Source organism: Hyla sarda, chromosome 2, assembly GCF_029499605.1.
Source record: "Hyla sarda isolate aHylSar1 chromosome 2, aHylSar1.hap1, whole genome shotgun sequence".
In the NCBI taxonomy this organism is placed as follows: domain Eukaryota; kingdom Metazoa; phylum Chordata; class Amphibia; order Anura; family Hylidae; genus Hyla; species Hyla sarda.
In genome coordinates, this window is record NC_079190.1 from 237134217 (window position 1) to 237154201 (window position 19985).

Sequence of the window (19985 nt, forward strand, 5' to 3'; positions counted from 1 at the left end):
AAACACGTTGCATGCCGGAACAATAAAGATACTCACCTGAAGGCTTTGTTTTTCTGCTCCTCTGTTCTGATCATCACCAGGAGATCCTGTCTCTTTCTGAAGTCCTTTTTGCTACACATAGTTTCTGACGGGACGGCTGCAGATGGAACCTGCTTGACAAGCACTTTACATTGTTGTGTATAGTACACAACCAACTTTGATGAGCTTGGATTGGTTGTTGGATTCCAGTACATGAGAGCGCCTTCTCCCCTAATTTTCTCTTCTTGCCTAGTGAATTGGAACTGGAGATAGAATATGAATAGCGCCATATGTTAAATCAACATTTTAGGACAATCCCTTTTATCTTCAAAAAACTTCAGTAATTTTCTTTTGAAGGGTATTTTTATTCAGAAAACATCTTTTTTAATTAAGATGTTGATGTTCATTTTTTTTTGTTTTATTTGTTTAGCTCTGTATCATTATGTACTGTATATATAAAACTTACAGGTTTTAATATGACCACTGTGCCTTAAATTAGGCTAAATATTATTATTCAGTACAAATCCCTTTTCAGCAGTTATTTAAAGGGGGTATTCACACTTTTGATGCACAGGATTTTATGCTGCAGATTTCAATGTAAACTAAATGACTGAACACAGCTTAAAATCCTGTGCATCAAATGTGCTTAGAATGTACTAACAATTTTCCCCTTTTTTTTTAGATACGTGTACGATGTGGACTACGTCAATCTTTTTTTTCTCTAAAAGGGCTAACAATGGGTGTCATTGTTTATCTATGTATATAAAACTCAATGGGGAACATGTACCATTATTTGTGTATTGTAGAAGCAGTTTACCCCTTTTGCCAAATTCTAAATTATGCGCAGAAGTGCTAAATTTATCAATCAAGCGCAATGAGTTTCATAAATTGCGGGCAAATATAGTAATCTCCTCATACCTCCACTCTTTGAAAAATGAAATCGAGGATTTAGAGCATCTTGCTACGTGCAGTCCAAGATGGCTTATATTTATGTTAAAAATATGGTCATTGCGTAAGATTTATGCGGGTAAATGAAATGTACGCAGTTAATAAATTTGTGCCTACTAAATATGTCACTCAAAGGTACACCAAAACATACACATCTGGAGGAAATGTTCCACCAGAATTTATGCCAAAAAAATGCAAGAAAACAGGTTGCGCAAAATTTTAAGCAAAAATGTAAACACAAAACAGGGGTAAAATCTTTGATACCTGTCCCCCAATGTGTGTAAGTATGTATGTGTGTGTGTGTGTGTGTGTGTATGTTCCAGCATCACGTCCAAACGGCTAAAGATATTAACATGAAACTTGGCACACACGTTACTTATATGTCAACAACAAATATAGGTTAGGTAATTTAACCTTTACTCACCCCCATTTTCCAGGGTCTGGGTTTTTGTTTAAAGTCCCATACAAATCTATGGGAAATATATGTTACTGCATAACTTCCAAATGGCTGGATATATTTCTATAATACTTGGTCACATGTTACTTATATGTCCACTTAAAATATAGGATGGTTAATTTAACCCTTAACTACCCCCATTTGTGAGGGTTGGGGTTTTTGTCTAAAGTCCCATGCAAATCAATGGGAAATGTATGTTTCCACATAACTTCCGTACGGCTGGAGATATTTCAATAATACCTGGCACATATATTACTTATATGTCAAACAAAAATATATGATAGTTAAATTAACCCTTATCTACACCCTTATATAAAAGATGGGTTTTTGTTTCAAGTCCCATGCCAGTATATGGGACTTCCAGTACCTTACTCCACAAGCTCTGCTCTGCATCTCCTGGTGAATGTGTCAATCCGGCTTGCAAGCCACACCCCATATCACAAAGACATGCCCACATTTTAAGCCAGACCCCTTTTGTTATCTACCCTTTTTGTGCATCGGTCTTGCAAATCACGCCCAGTCCCCCAAAGCCATGCCCCCTTCTATTTTCAGCTTACAATATCTTCATCACAAATCAGTTCCACCTGAGGACAGGATATGAGGATGGGACATAAGGACGGGATATGAGGTCGGGATATGAGGTCATGATATGAGGACGGGATATGAGGTCGAGATAGGAGGACGGGAAATGAGGTTGAGATAGGAGGTCGGGATATAAGGATGGGATATGAGGATGGGATAAGAGGTTGAGATATGAGGATGGAATATGAGGATGGGATAGGAGGTCGGGATAAGAGGTTGAGATATGAGGATGGGATATGAGGACATGATATGTGGTCGAGATAGGAGGACAGGATAGGAGGTTGAAATAGGAGGTCGGGATATGAGGAGGGGATATGAGGACGGGATATGAGGAAAGGATATGAGGTCAAGATAGGAGGTCGGGATATGAGGACGGGATATGAGGTTGAGATAGGACGTCTGGATATGAGGACGCGATAGGAGGACAGGATATGAGGTCGCGATATGAGGACGGGCTAGGAGGTCAGGATATGAGGTCGAGATATGATGACAGGATATGAGGATGGGATATAAGGTTGGGATATGAGGATTGGATATGAGGTTAAGATATGACAACAATATATGAGGATGGGATATGAAGTCAAAAGCTTCCTCCTTTGTTGTTTTTCCTCCCCAACAAGGATTAGGAAGGAAAAGCCGGGCAACACCAGGTACTCAGCTAGTTGTAAATAAAAAAGAAATCGCGTTGTCTGTGGGGTTTTTATAATCACTTCACAAACTTAGTGGCAGAAGCCCTATGATAGACAGCATCCATTACTAAGTTGGGGCTTAGCATTAGCTCATAAAAGGGCTCTCACTTATCTCCCCCCCCCCCCCCCACATTATTACCAAGGTACTCTCTGGCACCAGGGGTATCAGGGGGAGCCAGGTACCATCAGGTAGAAGAAAAAAATAGTGAACCCAGCTTCCGTGAAAAATATTAAAAAGCAAGATTTTAATGAATCATATTAAAAGCTAAACACAACATGTCACTAAAACAAGTGAAATGCCGACGTGTTTCAGACTGTGTACTAGCCCTTAGTGTTTAGCTTTAAATATGAGTCATTAAATTCTTGTTTTTTTTTCTGGAAGCTGGATTCACATTTTTTGTAGTTCTTCTATGCTTCATGTGAAACGGCCCAGCGCTGTCCGTGCTCTGGAACTCTACTATGTGCCACAGGTTACATTCCTGCATTTTTTGTTTGCACAGCACAGCTCAGAGCAGGGACTTCTGAACTGGTAAGAGGCACACACCTCATAATACATGCTGGCCAGAGGTGACATGCACATGAGAGATGCATAATGGTGCACCTTGTCACACCCAAACCTTCCTGTTAAAGGGGTATTCCAGGAATTATTTTTATTTGACTATGGTGAAGGGGCTGTAAAGTTAGGGTAGTTCATAATATAGTGTCTGTACCTGTGTGCGATGGTTTTCTTACAATTCTTCTTTGATTTTAGCCCCAATATTTATTTTTATCAGCATACAAAATGACTGTTGTCTCAAAATTTTCCCAGCTTGCAATGCGGCCGAGACCTGACTCACTCAGCTGATGACAGGGAGCCTGTCTGCTTCAATGGGTGGAGGGATCACTTGGTGGGAGAGAGATCAATTTGCAACTAATGCAACAACTGTAGGCACCTTGATTGAAAACCACAGGTCTTTTGAATGGATGCAGCTAATTTATGTTTCAATGGGTGGGGTGGCTGATGTGTGGGAGGAAATAGAATTATGGGATTTGTAGGCAAAAGAAGAAAACTCAAAAAGGAAATACCGGTTCACAAAAAGCTAGCCACAGTGTTATGGTGATTTCACAACATAGCCATTTAGCCCAAGACAAGTGCAGATCCTTCCTAAGCATGTCCATTACTGTGTGCCAGGTACGTACTAAAATCACCTTATGGTGGATAACCCCTTTAATACAGAACCTTTTAAGTGTGCTTTTTATAGTCCAAATATGTACAACTCTTGGCTTTACTTTGGAGATATGAGGAGGTTTAATGTCATTGGTCACTAGGAGTATAGGTTTTAGTAATTGTAGGGTTTCATTGCTTGCATATTTTAAATCACAGATCTATTCATCTTGAAACCATTCGTCATTGTTCCAGTGGAAACTTTGCAAATGTGCCAGATTTCTCCGGTTTTACATGACTTACACAAAATTTTTAATGAATTTTAACTCCAACTTTTTACACTTTAGAATTTTTAGGTTTAAAGGGGTACTCCGGTGCTTAGACATCTTATCCCCTATCCAAAGGATATAAGATGCCTGATCGTGGGAGTCCCGCCGCTGGGGACCCCCGTGATCTTGCACGCGGCACCCCGTTTGTAATCAGTCCCCGGAGCGTGTTCGCTCCGGGTCTGATTACTGGCGACTACAGGGCGGGCGGCGTGTGACGTCACGCCTCCGCCCCCGTGTGAAGTCACGCTCCGCCCCTCAATGTAAGCCTACTGGAGGGGGCGAGATAGCTGTCACACCCCCTCCCATAGACTTGCATTGAGGGGCGGCACGTGACATCACACGGGGCGGAGGCGTGATGTCACACGCCGCCCGCCCTGTAGTCGCCGGTAATCAGACCCGGAGCGAACATGCTCCGGGGACTGATTACAAACGGGGTGCCGCGTGCAAGATCACGGAGGTCCCCAGTGGCGGGACTCCCGCGATCAGGCATCTTATCCCCTATCCTTCAGAGTACCCCTTTAAAGGTTTTAAGGTACATTCACATGTGCATAATTTTGCTGCAGATCTGAAGTCAATCGGCAACAAAATATCCTGCAGCAAATCTGCAGCAAAAATACTTACGTGTGAATGTACCCTTGAAAGGTGAAATTTGGCTTGGTCAAAGGACATTTTGTCCCTTGGGCTAACAGGTATTAACATTCATGATTCCACCTAAAGACCTTGAGACAGACTTCCAATTGAAAATGCATTTGCATAATTTGTCCAAAAACTGGCTTTTATGACTTATGATGACTTACCATATTTATGATGGTGATAAAAGATTTTTGGCGATCAAGGGTATATGGATATCGAGGTCAAGTATACAGATAAATCTATGTGAAAAACACCATAACATTAGGGACTGGATAAATATTAAATAATAACAGTTTATTAGCTCCCAATATTAACAAATAAAATAAGGTAGCGTGATCACAGGGACTTGTTACACACCCCTAATAGATATAATTGATATATATAATATAAAAATATGCAATGGAGACTGTGGAGACCGCTCTCACAGAACATCCAGGTTGCTCACCTGTGCCCGGGACCGGCCGGTACCGCCCTCGGCCAAAAGTCCAATCAACAAAAGAAGAAGGTCCGGCACGTTAGGTGGTGGATAAAATAAGCTTTCCTTTATTCACAAATCTTGACACGATTCACATACAGAAAAGGTCTGACGCGTTTCACCTACGTTGAGGATTAATCTACGATTAAGCCTCAACGTAGGTGAAACGCGTCAGACCTTTTCTGTATGTGAATCGTGTCAAGATTTGTGAATAAAGGAAAGCTTATATTATCCACCACCTAATGTGCCGGACCTTCTTCTTTTGTTGATAATATAAAAATAGTATACAATATTTTAAACATATAAAAAACAACCTAATAATTGGTGACTGTAATATTGCTATTTGTAAAAAAGATGTCCTTAATAGCAAACTGGGATCTGTAGTCCTCCCATAAAGTCTAATATTTAGCTTTGAAATGGTAAATCCTTAATTGTAGTTACATGGTATGCTGGGACTTTTAGTTGCTGTCATACAGTTCAAAAGTATGTTACTCTCAGTTCCTTATACCAGTAAAAGTGTTCAGCATTCTTTACTGATATACATCCAAATGACAGCAACCCTGTAAGTGCTCAGTTTTGATATAGTCAGTTAATTCTCGTAGCAAACTTCTCCAGATTATATTGCAGTTGTGCCGTATAAATCGTTAGATTAGATCCTACCCGCTCGCTGGTGGATTTGTGGTGGCTGGGGTGCCGTACACTTCCCCACTGCTAGGATCACAATGAAGTCTTTCTGCTGGTGTCGGCCCTCTGTTACCTCTTGCAGGCAAGACTTAGTGCACAGTGAGTGCGGAATGCTTTGTTAGGTGAGGTATACTGCGGACTGCTCCACTTACCTGTTATGATCGCTGACTGCGCCACTTGGCAACTGTTAGATTGCGGTCTTGTTGCGGTCACCTAACAAATTTACATATATATATATTAACACAAATGTGTTGGTAATATTAGCAGCAAATAGTCTATAATAATTCAATGGCTGTACGTGTTTCAGGACCACCCCTAGGTCCTTTCTTCAGCAGCAAATAGATATGATAGCACAAAGGTTGTTTTTCATCCTATATATAGGATGAAAAACACATATATAGGATGAAAAAGAACCCTTTTGATATTATATCTATTCGCTGCTGAAGAAAGGACCTAGGGGTGGTCCCGAAATGCATCCAGCGATTGAATTATTATAGACTATTTGCTGCTTATATTATCAACACATTTGTTACCACCTTCTTAATATTTTTTTTCAAATTTTCCCTGTGAATTGCCGATCTCCCGCCAGTGCTGCACGAGGACGCTACTTACAGCTGTCCCATCCTCTATCTCATGCTGCCCATCACACTTGAGTGGCGCAGTCCGCCATCTAACAGTTGCCAAGCGGCGCAGTCCGCGATCATAACCAGGTAAGCGGCGCAGTCCGCAGTATACCTCACCTAACAAAGTATTCCGCACTCACTGTGCACTAAGCCTCGCATGCAAGAGACAACAGAGGGCTAACACCGGCAGAAAGACTTCATTGTGATCCTGGAAGTGGGGAAGTGAGTTACGGCACCCCAGCCACCATGAATCCACCAGCGATCGGGTAGGATATAATCTAACTACTTATATGGGCACAACTGCAATATAATCTGGAGAAGTTTGCTACAAGCATTAACTGACTATACCAAAACTGAGCACTTACAGGGTTGCTGTCATTTGGAGGTATATCAGTAAAGAATGCTGAACACTCTTACAGGTTTAAGGAACTGAGACTAACATACTTTTGGACTGTATGACGGCAACTATAAGTCTCAGCATACCTTGTAACTACAAATAAGGATTTACCACTTCAAAGCTATTTATTAGGCTTTATGGGAGGACTACAGATCCCAGTTTGCTATTAACCACATATTTTTTACAAATAGCAATATTACAGGCACCAATGAATAGGTCTTTTTTATATGTTTACAATATTGTATACTATTTTTATATTATATTTATCATTTCTATCTATTAGGGGTGTGTCACAAGTGCCCTTTGATTACACTACCTTATTTAATATGTTAAAATTGCGGTAAAATAAACTGTTATTATTTAATATTTATCCAGTCCCTAATGTTATGGTGTTTTTCACATATATTTATCTGTATACTTGACCTCGATATCCATATACCCTTGAGCGCTACAAATCTTTATCACTTTAATTGTTAGTATTTTCACCTTAGGTGTGGGTGTTTATTTGGCCTGCTCGGGTAAATTGCATACAGCATAAGTGAGCCCTCCCCAAACAATCTTTGTTTCCATATTTATTAAGGGTTTTACAGACTTATGGCTGCAGTAAAGGGTGTGTGATTTAAGATGGAACATTGTGAGCCACAAATGTTTCAGTTGAAGCCAACTAACAGTTGGAATAAACTTAGACTAGACAGTCATAGAATGTATGAAACAGCCTGATACACTTTGTAAAATCTGGTGCATTCTTGTGCCGCCTAGGCAGAAAGTTTTAGTAAATGTAGGCCACGGTCTACATGATTTAAGCCACCTTTTGTGTCAAAATGGTTAAAGACTACAAATTCTTCCCTCTCTCTACTTACTGTACATCAGCCAAAAGAAACAGCAATTGACTGCAGAATTAAAATAGAATTTAATAGGATTTAGTGTAATGCATACACACAACACAAGAATTAGTGCACTCAGTCTCTTAATGATAAATTTATTTATTTCTTAGTTTATATTTTTGCACATCTTGAAGGGAATATACCCCATTATTTGAAATCAGATTTTGATTATAAACATATATTTAACATTTTTTATTGTTTTAAGTCATCCATCGCAAGACATATTTTGCGCATAAATCACAGTCGATGGTCGGCTGGGATGACCAGAATCGTTGATTTCGGCCAACCATTATATTTGGTGCATGGAAAGCCTTGGGCACAAAAGAGTCATATCATCATCATAAGAGGGCTTACAAAGAATATTTACCCTGCTGTACATACCATATGGAAAATACAGGAAGAAAGTATCTGCCTATAATACTTTTCTTCTTCAGAATTATATATTATTTGTGAAACATTAGTTTAAAATATAATGTTGCAACTAGAAATCATGTAGAAATGACAGGTGTGTATATTCACTTCTATTCCATTTTTGTTTGGCAGAGATCTGGTCAACGTGGGGGCATAAATATTGGAGGTGTCCTTTGTGAGGAACTCCACCCCTAGACATGTTATCCCATATCCAAAGGGCCAACACTGCGGCCTTCATGAACATGGAAGCCTGGGGCATCCCCTCCATTCATGTTTATGGGAGAGGCCATGAAAGTTAATACACAGCTGCCACACCCCCTTCCATAGACATGAATAGAGGGGGCATGGCGCGACATGACATCACTAATACGGAAGCCCCAGGCTTCCATGTTGATGATCACAGCAGCTCAGGCCTGGAGAAAACGGTGGGTCCCAGAGGCCGGAACCCAACAACCTATCCCTCCCCCGCCCCCCCCACGTGTGTGATCAGACATGTTATCCCCTTTCCTTTGGATAACATGTCTAGGGGATAACATATCTAGGGTCAGAGTACATCTTTAAAAAGTATGGGATAACAAAAATAAAGGAGGCTTGCTTTTGCTGCAGTCAATTTTTATAGAGTCTCGGGCTATGTTCACACAGTTTTCAAGTCTATTTTTTTCTGGACTGCAGTGCAAATCCATGTGACAGTTGCTGGGTGCACAGTCGTACTCCTTGCTGCACCCAAACCTTCCTATAAATATAGAACCTCCTTAGGGTATTTATTTTATTAAAGAGGTATTCTGGGCAAAAACATTTTATCCCCAATCCAAAATATAGAGGATAAGATGTCTGATCGCGGGGGGCCTGCAGCTGAGACCACCGCAATCTCCCTGCAGCACCCGCATTCTATGCGGGTGCTGAATCTCCAGTTTCAGAAACCCCCCCCTCCCATAGACATGAATGGAGGGGGCGTGGTGTGACGTCACGTCCCCAATCCCAGAAACTTGGAGGTTTCCGAAACTGGAGATTCAGCACCCGCATAGAATGCGGGTGCTGCTGGGAGATCGCGGGTGTCTCAGCAGGGGGCCCCCCGTGATCAGACATCTTATTTTAACTGGAATACCCCTTTAAAGAAATATATATATATATATATATATATATATATATATATAAATATATAAATATATAGAGATATATATATATATATACAAGGTTGTGGAAAATTTGCATCCCTTTTTGCAATGAATCACAATGAATGTGTTCTATTAATTTGCTTATGTCACTTATATTTACGGATTCAAAAATATGCTGTTTCTTTTATATGCTGTATGCACATAGAGCACCAATTTCCCATAGAGGTAGACAGATGTGGAATCTGGGTAGCCTGGCAGGGCTAGCCAGATGTCCGATGAAAATCTGACTTGTAGCTGAATAGGCACACACCCGAGGATGGACACAGAGCCGGAATGGTTAATAAAGGCTTTATTTCTGGTGTGGAATAACGCGCTTCGAGGGGGCACCCCTCTTCGTCAGGTTCAAAACAAGACAGTATGTTTTACAGTTACTTATATACACTTAGAATTTCAAATTTTGGCGGGAGAGCGGGTCGCTGGGTCAGCGGTGGCGTCACATGATCTCGGGGTCCACTGCTGGAAGGGCTGCGCTTATGTGACTTTATGAGACCCCGGAATCATGTGATGTCACCGCTGACCCCGCGACCCACTCTCCCGCCAACATTTGAAATTCTAAGTGTAAATAAGTAACTGTAAAACACAACACAACTATAACATATATATATATATATATATATATATATATATATATATATATATATATGTAGTATATGTTATATATGTATAACACAACTATGACATGTGCAAAAATTGCAATACTAAATTTGAATAATTACTTCCCACCAATTGGCATAAGTTTCCAATATACACTGATTATCTTAAAGGAGTAGAGCAGTGAAAATGAATTATAAGTTATAGACCCCCCTGAACAGGGCCCCGACAGTCTGCCTGAAGCAGCCGTTCCAACCCCAGCAGGAAGCCGTTGTCGACACACTCCCTCCATGTATCTCTATGGGATACATGGAGGGGGTGTGTCGTACGCTGCTCCATGCGGGGGGTCGGCACGCCCACTTCCAGCAGACTGCCGGGGCCCCGTTCAGGAGATCTATAACTTATCCCCTATCGTAGGGAATAAGTTATCTTTTACTACCGAACTCCTTTAAGATTGGGCAACCCCTTAAGGACTAAGACAACATCTTGTCGAATTGTGATCATTTTTGCCAGGACCTGAGATAACAGTAAGTAATACAAAGTTATTAATGACAGAGACAATTTATATCGTCTGTACAAAAGAGGAGACAATGGTATGCAAACAAATTACCAGCACAGTTCATAAAACTAATCCATTCTTTTATAGTTTATTTAAAGTTGCGTGGTGTATATTTTATATCTTTTATATTCACAAATCGTTTTACAATGAACTGTGCCATGATAAGCTCTTCTGGAGATGTCACATATTTAAAGGCAAGCTTGCTTAATTCACTATTACCACACACAAACCCATGAAGCAGTGCCAAATTTCTAAATGGTTTCTGTGTTCTTATCTATTTAGAACTGGGGATAAAAAAATATCTTCCTTTAAATTGCTTTCTGGAACTATTTATTCTTGTGAGTGAAACTATCCATTGGGATTTTCCTTCTTCTGGTTTGGTATGGTGAGCCAGGAATGTGAATTATTGGCATGAGTACAGATCCACACCCAGTCTGTTTTTATTGCATGGTTTGGGGATATGCACAATATATGCTAGTGGAAACTACAAAACGCAAAAACGTTGTCAAGTCAACATTTAAAAAGTACTTTTTTTTTATTATATTAAAACTTTAACATAGGATTTTCCAGGACAAATAAATATTTATTTATAGCACCAAAATTTTGCTCAGTTTTCTTTCCAGAATATTTTGGCTGGTCTTGATCTCTTGTGTACTATGTTTTGATGCTACATCCAAGTCATGGATTAAATACGGCAATCTACACTACTATTCCATTATAACTCCTTTTACACCATTCTATTAAACTGTAAGTTATGCCAACATTCATTTTAAATGTTATTTCAAGCACAATCTTTGTAAAGTCCATAACCAAACTCTTTGTTGTGATAGAAGAATTTTATATTTTACACATGTTAAAATTGGGTGTTGGCTTAATATTGATAGCTAACTTACAGATGTATGCAGCAGGTGCCAAGTTACTACCCGATCGTGATTAATAGATAATTGTAATACAGTGCTTAACCCCAAATGGGCTTAACACCCTATATGTAAATAATTGTTTTTACAATTTTTGCTTAAAATGATATTATGCAATAGTAATTTGTGGGGTATTTCTATAGTAGACTCCACCGGTTATAAATATTTATTATTTCTCTACTGGAAAGAAAGAAAGAAAGAGAGTTATTTTAATTGATATACTTTAAAAGAGGTATTGTCCCAGATTTATTAAAAGTGTGTAATTCTTAGTTTAAGTGTTGACTAGACTGTTTAAGGGTACAGTCCCACATAGCGCTAACATAGCATTCTTTTTTGTGCTGCGCAGCAGGAATTATGCTGCGTCTTCTCCATTGAGCATACACAGAGGGCTACTTGGCGGCATCCTTGTGTGTTCAGTCTTTTTGGTGGCGGGGCCATGCACCGGCGTGAATGTGATGCGTGACCCCGCCCCCAAACATCACTGAACACAAAGGGCAGCCACCGGGTAGCCCTGTGTGTATGCTCATCACAGAATACACTGCGTATTTCCCGCTGCACTGCACATTTTGCTCAGCATGAAATACACTGAGTTAGCGCTATGTGGGACTGTATCCTAACAATTTCAATTTAAAAGTGTATGTATCAGGCTGTTTGATAAATCTGTAGCATTCTTTGACTGTCTAGTCTAACTTTAAACCGACTATTAGTTGGCTTAATTTGCACCAGAATCTTGCACCAGAATTATGGCGCAGCAGTTGTGCACATTGTTGCATATCAAAAAGAATATGTCAGCTCTACATCAGGTACAGAGCTGCAGATCTCAGCAGATGGGTGCTAGGGGGATAAATGTAACCTTACTTTTAGTTTTAATAACTGTTGTAAAGCTCTAAAAGTGTCTTTTTTTGCTGGCAGCTTAAAGGGGTACTCCCGTGGAATTTTTTTTTTTTTTTTTTAATCAACTGGTGCCAGAAAGTTAAACAGATTTGTAAATTACTTCTATTAAAAAAATCTTAATATTTCCAGTACTTTTTAGGGTCTGTATACTACAGAGTAAATTGTTTTCTTTTTGGAACACAGTGCTCTCTGCTGACATCATGACCACAGGGCTCTCTGCTGACATCTCTGTTCATTTTAGGAACTGTCCGGAGCAGTATATGTTTGCTATGGGAATTTTCTCCTACTCTGTACAGTTCTTAAAATGGAGCGAGATGTCAGCAGAAAGCACTGTGGTCATGATGTCAGCAGAAAGCTCTGTGTTCCAAAAAGAAAACCATTTCCTATGTAGTATTCAGCAGCTAATAAGTACTGGAAGGATTAAGATTTTTTAATGGAAGTAATTTACAAATCTGTTTAACTTTCTGGCACCGGTTGATTTTAAAAAAAAAGTTTTCCATGGGAGTACCCCTTTAAGAGCCAAATCGGTGGTGCTGAGCTGCAGCAGCTCCAGCTTTGCCTTGCCTGATTGACATACAGGGATGGAAGCCGATTCCTGTACATTAATCATGCAGAGCGGGGTGGGTGACCGGGGAAGCATACTGCTGCAGCTTTGCTTCCTTAGTTTGACTCATTAGCTGCTTACAAAGAAAAGGTACTTATGTAACTTTCCAACAGCAAGTTATGGTTCATTTTATCCCTCTAGTACCTGTCTGCCAGGATTTGATTCTACAACAAGCTTTATGATTGCCAATACTTGCTAACCCCAGAAATCTTTAGTTTGGATGACCTTAACCCTTTCATGACCAGGGCTTCTTTGGCCCTATTTGACCAGAGCAGAAATGAAATGCAGCATTCTAATTTTCTTTCTCTTTTTTTTTGTTTGTTTGTTCGTACTCCACATTTATTGCGTGACACATTTGGCTTTCAAATTTTTTTTAATTGAATCTGATATTAGTTCAAGTATCCACTAGTTTTCTCATGCATAGCGATGCCAGATATTTGTATACTGTATAATACATGATGCCGTTATTTTAGCTTTAAATGTAGCTTAAAGGGGTACTCCACTGGAGAACATTTTTTTTAATCAAATGGTGCCAGAAAGTTATACAGATTTGTAAATTACTTCTATTTAAAAATCTTAATCCGTCCAGTACTTCTCAGCTGCTAAATGCTCCACAGGAAGTTCTTTTCTTTTTGAATTTCCTTTCTGTCTGACCACAGTGCTCTCTAATGACACCTCTGTCCATTTTAGGAACTGGCCAGAGTAAGAGCAAATCCACATAGAAACCCTATCCTGCTCTGGACAGTTCCTAAAATGCACAGAGGTGTCAGCAGAGAGCACTGTGGTCAGACAGAAAAGAAATTCAAAAAGAAAAGAGCGTCCTCTGTAGTATACAGCAGCTAATAAGTACTGGAATGATTACGATTTTAAAAAATCTGTTTAACTTTCTGGCACCAGTTGATTTAAAAACATGTTTTCCAGTGGAGTACCCCTTGTAATAGCTTAGCTTTAGACACAGTGTTTGTGCATAGGTGATAATCATGCAGGTACAGTAAATTTTCAGTTAAGTCACAAAACAAGAAAGAGCCGGGAAGAACAAACTTGAATTGTCAGCCAGAAGTAATAATTGTATATTTGGCTTAATGTGACAGGAATGAGTTAATGCAGAGCATCTTACAACTATTAAAAAATAGATAACAGTTATCCCTGTCACAGTACAGAGCAGTGTGATAGCCCTATCCACTGTGCGCAGGAACATGCAGCGCCATTAAGCAGAGCATGTAAATGAACGGGCAGAAGGAACAGTTCTACAGCCTGTTCATTTATGTGGGGTTGACGATATGGGTGGGGTTAATGGGATCTTGGTGTATAGGTGGGTGAACATAAAAAAATATGTGATAAATATTAATAACATTGTCCATCCATATAGCAAGCATACACATTAAGATACTGTAAAAAAATAAAACCAAGGGATACGGACACAACAAGCCAAACTATATCTGATGATTAAATAATCTAAGACAACATGCTCTAAAATGATACATACAATAACTAGACAAACAACCGGGTGCAAACCAGGATATCCTTCAAGAGTTCACAAGATAATAATGTCGGCATGCCAGAGATCAAATATACAGAGCAAATAGCACATCATGTGTTGCCTACAGACCAGCACCATACTTTGCCAAGCTCCCATGTGTACTAGTGTTGCTCGCGAATATTCGCAATGCGAATTTTATTCGCGTATATCGCATATTCACGAATTCGCGAATAGTCACGAATATAGCACTATATATTCGCAATTATGAATATTGTTTTTTTTTTGTTATTTTTTTTTCACAGTACACATCACAGTGATCATCCCTCTCTGCTTCCAGCTTGTGTGGTGTAAAGAAGGCTCCAATACTGCTGTATGTGACTGGCGTCCGAATTTTCGCATATGTGAAAATTTGCATATGCTAATTTTGTGCCCATGCTAATTTTCGCTCATGCTAATTTTCGCATATGCGAATTTTCGCATATGCAAATTTTCATTTATGCAAATTTTTGCATATGCGAAAATACATGTGAATATTGCAAATATGCGAATTTAGCGAATATATGGCGAATATTCGTCCATATATTCACGTAATATTGCGAATTCGAATATGGCCTATGCCGCTCAACACTAAATTGTGTACATGAGAAGTTGCACTCATTTTGGCTATAATATAACTTATACATGGCACTTTCATCAGAATTCTACTGTACAGACATCGGGGGAGATTTATCAAAACCTGTGCAGAGGAAGAGTGGTGCAGTTGCCCATAGCAACCAATCAGATTGCATCTTTCATTTTTAAAGAGACCTGTGAAAAATGAAAGAAGCAATCTGATTGGTTGCTATGGGTAACTGCACCACTCTTCCTCTGCACAGGTTTTGATAAATCTCCCCCATCATCTAAAATTTTCTTTGTCCCAAAGGTAGTGGGTGGAGCTTAATGTCTATGTTGTCTATCCAAACTACACAGACTCACATGGCCCTAACTATGAAAAATTGAAAGAGTTAAGGATTTTTTAAAGAGAAGAGGAAAAAAACTAAACCCAAAAATGAAAATTGGCTGCATCTTGAAGGCCAAAACAAGGCGGTGTCATTAAAGGGTTGAAAAGAATGTAGCATTAGAAAATGACCTATAGATTAAATTAGGTTTATGTTAAACATATTTTTTTGAGAGTTTTTGGTATTTATTTTCTTTAATATTCCACAAATGTTTTGTTTTCCATATTAAAAAAATTTTTCCTGACACATTGCAGGTTTCATCCTTACCACAAAGCCTAAAGGTAAGCTGAGACATACTGTTCCTTACAGATCACTATCCTACATGTAAACCATTCACAATATGTGATTTTTACAAATTTCTCTCTTTCCCTCCCTCTCTCTCTGTCTCTCTCTCTGTCTCTCCCTCTCTCTCTCCCTCCCTCTATCTCTCTCTCTCTCTCTCTCTCTCTCTCTCTCCTCCCTCTCTCTCTCTCTCTCTCTCTCTCCCTCTCTCTCCCTCTCCCTCTCCCCCTCTCTCTCTCTCTCTCTTTTTCTGCAAATATCACAGAGCATGCCTTGAAAACTCTACCATAGTCAACACCAGACCGCTGTTTTATATGCTCCTTATGACTGCTGTAAAACATCTAATGTTTTTATTATTGTATTATATTTATTTCAATAGGTTTTTATAAAAAGAAAACATTTAGTAGCTCCATTTTTCTTCTGCATCCTCTTTTCACATGTACATTATAGTCTGCTTTGTCCCATTTATAGTAAATTTGTCAGTCTGCCTGCCTGATGGTTCAGTCTCTAGTCTTTCTTCCTCCTCTGTTGTCCTTTCATTTGGTCATAAATCAGTTTGAAAATAGAGGAGAGAGATTCTAGCTGAACTTTCCCATGATGAGTGTGCCGCATGTGGTTTAAATGCTTCTGTGGTGAGCCACCTGTGTTATAGCGGGACCACGGGGTGTAGCAGTGTAGGTAGCGGGGCCAGATGGTATTAACCCCTGGGGCAAGATGTTGTTAACCCCTAGTGTTCGTGATGCCAGGATGTGGTTGTATGGTGTAAGGCACCGCCGGCAACCAACCCAAAACGGCATTTAGTAAATGAGAGTTCAAAGCAGGTTTTTATGCACCTGGAACTTTACTAAAGAAGGCAGAAAACAGTCTTTACAAATAGCCAACTTCTACAGAGGTGACTAGGACACAGGGAACCTCTCAGGCTTGCTTTGACTTGTAGTTTCAGTAATAATGATGATTCAGGCCACTGTACTGCTGTTATGACTTTGGTAGGGACAGTAGAGACTTGACTTGTACTCGCAGATTTGATGTGGCTGCAGATTCATAGGCTTTGGCCTAGATATGCTGGACTTGACATGTACAGGACTTGTGGTTGCTTTAATGTCCAGGAAGAGCAGGAACTAAGAGCAAGAATGTGGAGACTATAGCCCCTTATATATCAGGGGGCTGAACTAAAGCCCATTGGTAGCTGGTTGCCTGTGGTTACCTGTGCCTCTGGAACAGATCACATGACCTAAGGAAAGTCCTATACAGGGTAAACGACCTAACAATCTTCAGATATTTCTTACAGTCACTGTACAATACATATAATAGATGTACATACTTAATATACAATACTATACCATATCATGACTTAGGGGGGAACCCTGCAGGAGAGCCCTGTGGACCTGAGGGACTATTCCTGAGGGGACTTTAGGACTCTACAGAACCAGGTTCTGTACCGGGACACCACACCTCACCAATAGTAGTGAAGTGCTTTCTTTTCAATTGAGTCTGTAAGGCCTTGGTGGCAGTATTGTTTGGTCCTTGCTTTACTGTACATTTATTCTAGTTAACTTATCTTTTGTTCATTCATTTAATAGCAGAATAAAATATATCTATTTTATTTTCTATTTCTTTTTTAGATTGTGATCAAATGTCATCAAGTAGCATTAAATATTGTATGTGTTCATTCTCCTTAATCATCATGTCTGTTATTTGAATGATTCATTTTCATTATTATAATATATAATTATAACTATAGCTGTAATTTTCAGGATTAAGTGGGACATTTATCGCTGGCTTTACACCACTTTAATGTTCTAAATGTCTTAGCAAATTTTGCCCAATTGCATTTTTTGCGCAATTGCATTTTTCTGCGCAATTCTTTTTGCACAATTTTCGGTAGAACATCTTTCAAAGTTGTTTATTGTATGGTGCACCGTACACCACTTTATGCAATGTAGCTGTATTTATTATTTGAGCAAATTAAATTTAGAAGGGTCTTTTTTTCCGCAAACCTACACCACCTAATAGGACACTTACAAATGTGTCAGATGCCAGAGCACAAAGCTTAAAGGGGTATTCCAGGCCAAAACTTTTTTTTATATATCAACTGGCTACGGAAAGTTAAACAGATTTGTAAATTACTTCTATTAAAAAATCTTAATCCTTCCAATAGTTATTAGCTTCTGAAGTGGAGTTGTTGTTTTCTGTCTAACTGCTCTCTGATGACTCACGTCCCGTGGCTGTGCAGTTCTTATGGGGATATTCTCCCATCATGCACAGCTCCCGGGACGTGACATCATCATTGAGCAGTTAGACAGAAAACTTCAGAAGCTAATAACTATTGGAAGGATTAAGATTTTTTAATAGAAGTAATTTACAAATCTGTTTAACTTTCCGGAGCCAGTTGATATACATAAAAAAGGATGTGCCTGGAATACCCCTTTAAACCTAGTTCTGCAGCCCACTGGTTTCTATGATTTTACAGAATTGATCAAGTCTGTGCACCATTTGGGTAAATTTTATTAAACGGTGTAAAAAATACACCAAGCAAACAGGGGTAAAATCTTTACTATCTCACATCAACATTGACAAATATCCCTCACTGTGTGTAGATGAGGAATAACTAAATCTTGCCACTATATGACTTGTATCCTCCAATTATCAGCAGTTTTTCCTTTCGCGGACTCCATCTCTAATAGTCAGTTTTCTTTGTGTACGTTGATATTGCCTGCTATGCTGGCTACATACACTGCATACACAGAAGAGAGAGCCATGCTACGCCTCCTTTCTATAGCACATCCTTAAATGCAATAGCATGGAGGACATTGTTAAGTAGTACTGAGCAGTGTGACTGTTAATCCAGCACTGACTTAAAATACTTCATAGATCTTCATAGACTTATATAGGCACTGGCTATGCCAAGGAATTGCCAAGGAATTTGCCAAGCAAACAAGGGCCTTTATTTCCACTATCTAAAACATTTTTTTTCTGTGATTTTTATGAAGCTAGAGTATCTTGTGCAGGTTATTATTGTTATTTATATTAACTATTTCACCGATCATATTTAATGCCCTTAATGTTTTCAGATCAATGTTCAATTTTCAATTCAGTTTTTAGAGAAGTTGCTCAGAAAAAAAGAAAATATCAGGTTGGCCCTGATACTCTTGTATGTGTCAGTGATGTAAATGATCTCTCCTTATCTCTGCCTCTTTAAAAATAGATTTTAGTAATGAATTGAGGGCGACTGAACAGTGCAGGGGGTGTAGGGCAAGAAGGCATTTTTCTGTAAGAGATACTGTATGTTACAATGTTTCCTCATCTTTTCTCATCTTCATATTCATGTTCTTTTTCTTTCCAGCTCTTAATCATTTCCTTATTATCCATTATGATCAGATTGAAGGATCCCTTATAGTCTGATCTGTTTATTTTCCAAGAATAATTATGTCAACCCCTTAAGGACCACGCCCATTATGACCTTAAGGACGAGAGCATTTTTTGCTTTGACCACTGTCACTTTAAGCAATAATAACTCTGGGATGCTTTTACTTATGAATTTGATTCTGAGTTTTTTTTTTTTTTCGTGACATATTCTACTTTAACATAGTGGTAAATTTTCGGCGATACTTTCATCATTTCTTGGTGAAAAATTCCCAAATTTGATGAAAAATGCAGCATTTTTCTAATTTTGAAACTCTCTGCTTGTATGGAAAACAGACATTCCAAATAAATTATATATTGATTCACAAATACAATGGGGGACATTTATCAAGGGATTTAGAGTCTTTTTTTGCTTACAAAAGTTGCACAAAAAGTCGCATTAGCACTTAAGCAATTTTTTTGTTTGACTTTTGGCTGTAAGCAAAAAGCTACAAAAGAGCTTACGAAAGTAAATTTTATTTTTTACTTTGCAGTGCTCAGGGATTTATCAAGTGCGAAAGTCGCACAAAAAGTTGCAAGCCCTCAAAAACTGCGTAAATGTAAGCCAGCTCAGGGCTGGCGTACAAAACGGCTTTTGAGAGCAAATTTTATATTTTCCGCTGGCAGCCGAGATCACGGCTCCAGCGGGAAATATATTACAACTGTACAAAGGAGCCCGGGCTGGCATCACTCTGCAGCCGCCTGGCTCTGTCTGATTCTATCCCAGCTACCCCAACTTAATGACATCCCCCCCTTGTCTCCTGTGCCGCACATCTCCCATCTATCTGCTACCTGTTGCAAGACTACAA

General features: G+C 39.3%; 1 protein-coding gene and 1 long non-coding RNA gene across 2 annotated transcripts in view; one reads left to right on the plus strand and one right to left on the minus strand.

Annotated features, from left to right (window-relative positions):
* The window catches only part of TBX4 (T-box transcription factor 4), a 161879-nt gene that overhangs the window by 109506 nt on the left and 32388 nt on the right, over window positions 1-19985 (minus strand). The window lies entirely within an intron of this gene.
* LOC130355886 (uncharacterized) overlaps window positions 1-19985 on the plus strand; it is a 111622-nt gene that overhangs the window by 30155 nt on the left and 61482 nt on the right. Inside the window, exon 2 of the long non-coding RNA XR_008888690.1 lies at window positions 15747-15773. This is a non-coding gene — a long non-coding RNA (uncharacterized LOC130355886). The remainder of the gene's footprint in view (window positions 1-15746; window positions 15774-19985) is intronic.